Below are 2941 nucleotides of genomic sequence, written 5' to 3' on the forward strand. Positions count from 1 at the left end.
TAGAAAATGCTGGAAATGAAAAATATCACACAAGCTGTGAGTCTAACTACTGCCTTTCATACATATGGAGAATGGAGAAAAATATAACATAGGAAGGTAGAGGTAGAGGTAACCAGTCATTACCTTTTCAGTTTTTGACTGGTTATATGATCTTTGATGCTGCCCTAGTCCAGCTCTCGATCTGACAGTTCTCGGTCTTCATTCTCCTGCATAGGAAAAAGTGGGGTTAGATCTTGAAAGATCTAAGCAATGATTGAATACCTACAACTACGTACCCACACGTGCAACAATTTTCCTATTCCAAATACATATCAAAAATAGTAAAGTGTATTCTTAGTGTTCAAGTGATAAAAAAAAAATGAAAAATATAATGTTAAAGGGATATATTAATTTTGATATGAAATCTTTCATTATAATCAAGACCAAGCATGTTGATTTCACAAGGAATAGGTGCAAATCACAAAAGAATAGTTTATGAGTGTCATGAGCTTGTGCTCGAACCTCATAAAATACTCTTTCAAATATCATGAAAATGGAGGGTAATACAATAGTAATAGTAAAAAAAACAAAGAGCTTTCAGTTCTATAACAAAAGAGCAAACTATCTTCCCTATGGACATTTATTTGGCTGGTCATGTATAAGAAAATGGATTCAAAAAGGTGGTAAGAGAATTGGGAAGTGACTGCATTATAATAAGAAGTGTAAGGTTTTTGAGATAAGAATACTCTATGTACCACAAATAGCTCTAGCTAATGGGGAAATGTAGCAGGAATTGATTTTGCTTCAAGCAGATAATGAAAAGCTAAAATTGGACAACAAGAATTTGATTTAAGAAAATCATCGAATAAATATATAATCTAGGAGGAACACGCACATCATATGGACATCAAATCTCTTAGGTTAGAGAAATAGAATTTGTTTGTTGCTACTATATCAGAATCATATAGATCTTCAAGTGGGTGTCACATGACATGATTTGATGTCTGTGATGAATGGAAGGGATATGAGCTATGTGAGTCTTCACTTAAGAAAAGATATACACTTTGAAATAATGTAATTCATTTACAAAAATAGGGGTCTACATCATCTTGTTTTGGAATGAATAGAGACATTCAACATAGCTTTGTGTTACAGAAGCAGTTCAAGATTTGCATATCTCACTTGTTGGCACAAGAACCAACATTTTGACAAATTTGAAAGTTGGCATTAAACTAGAAAGTGTGAAGACTAAGCATCCTCAGCTATTGTATGAGTCCAAAGTGTATAGAATGCTGCAAGGTGAAGCAGTAGAGGGTGAAGTACCAAATATAAGATGGTTTGGTGTTGAAGGTGATTAAAATTTTATGGTACTTGATCTACTTGGGCCAATCCTTGAAGACTTACTTAATTACTATAATAGAAAGCCCTCACTAAAAATTGTATTAATATTGCTTGTTGATCAGCTAATTAAAAGGATTGAATATGTCCATAGCAAGAATTTCCTTCATCGAGACATAAAGCCCGACAATTTTCTCATGGGTCTTGGATGGAAGGAAAATCAAGTTTACATGATTGATTTTGGACTTGCAAAAAAGTATCATGAATCTATAGCTCATAAGCACATCCCATACAGGGAAAGCAAAAATCTCACTGGGACTGCAAGGTATGCTAGTATCAATACAAATCTTGGGATTGAACAAGGTAGGAGAGATGATCTATAGTCCTTGGGATACGTGCTAATGTACTTCTTAAGAGGGAGCCTTCCATGGCAGGGATTGAAGGCTAGGACTAAAAAGAAAAAGTATGAGAAAATAAGTGAGAAAAAGATGTTGACTCCAATATAACTATTCAAATCTTAGATTAGACCAACTCCATAAAAGAACATCAAGTTTTCCACAATCTCAAAGTTTCTGCAAATAAAGGGATTAACAACAATATCCCACTCTCGGGTCACACAAATTGATTTTGTAGTAGATCTATTGATTGACATAGGGGAGACTGTTGACACAAAGAACTTGAGTTAGGCAGGGATTAGGGTCAGCAAAAGCTGTGCCTGAGACATTGTGCAAATCGTATCCCAAGGAATTTGCATCATATTTCCATTATTGTTGGTCACTGTGATTTGATGACAAGTTAGATTATGCCTATTGAAAAGTTTTTCTTTGTGAACTCTTCATTTGTCAAGGTTTTTAGTTTGATAATGTATTTGACTGGACTATTTTGAAGTATCAACAAACCCTCAATACCCAAATAACATAAGCAAAAGAAGCCTGGGAAAACATATTGTATATAAAGTAGTGAGAACTAATACAATAAATGTGAGGATAAAACTAACATGGAAACTAATAGATGGGGTTTGTTGAAAGAGCCTTGTATTTTAAACAGACACCATGATGGACCCAATTAAAAGTTTGTTATTTTATTAACAAAGAAATTAGTGAAACAAATGCTCATAGCTTATACAGGAGAAAACAAAAAAATTGAGCTTTATCTCTAACAGTAGCAAATAACACAATGGCGGTAGAAAAAAACCAACAAACCCTACCTCTAAAGTAGAGAAAACTACAAGTAATCGAAGACCAATATGTTGGTAGTGGCGACCATCATCGAAAACCAACAAACCCTATTTCTTCCTTTACTGTGGAATGTTCATGATGAAAATGCAAAATGAAAATTATTTTAGGGTTATCAAAATTTATCTTGCCCTCATTCCTTTTTCATATATTTTGAAATCGGCATGCCTTTTCGTGGGATTCATTTCCTTTTTGTAGTGTTCAACATTTGTATCGTTGTGGAGGGGGGGGGGGGGGGGGGGGTGGTTTCTTCTTTTGCCTAAGATTCTGTTTTCAATGTTTCCACTAAGTCTATTATATTTTGTATTTTTTAAGCCTTGTAAAATGATATATGCTAAAATGACATTTATATAAGTTGTTTTATGCAATATCATTATTATAAGAATACA

At 33.9% G+C, this 2941-nt stretch overlaps 1 pseudogene; it reads left to right on the forward strand.

Moving 5' to 3' along the window:
• Positions 1-532: 532 nt before the first annotated feature.
• On the forward strand, positions 533-2238 carry LOC149539267 (casein kinase 1-like protein 1; annotated as a pseudogene).
• Positions 2239-2941: the final 703 nt, after the last annotated feature.

The sequence above is a fragment of the Cupressus sempervirens genome, chromosome 9 (assembly GCF_028749045.1).
Source record: "Cupressus sempervirens isolate cs-2001-9-10 chromosome 9, ASM2874904v1, whole genome shotgun sequence".
Classification (NCBI taxonomy): domain Eukaryota; kingdom Viridiplantae; phylum Streptophyta; class Pinopsida; order Cupressales; family Cupressaceae; genus Cupressus; species Cupressus sempervirens.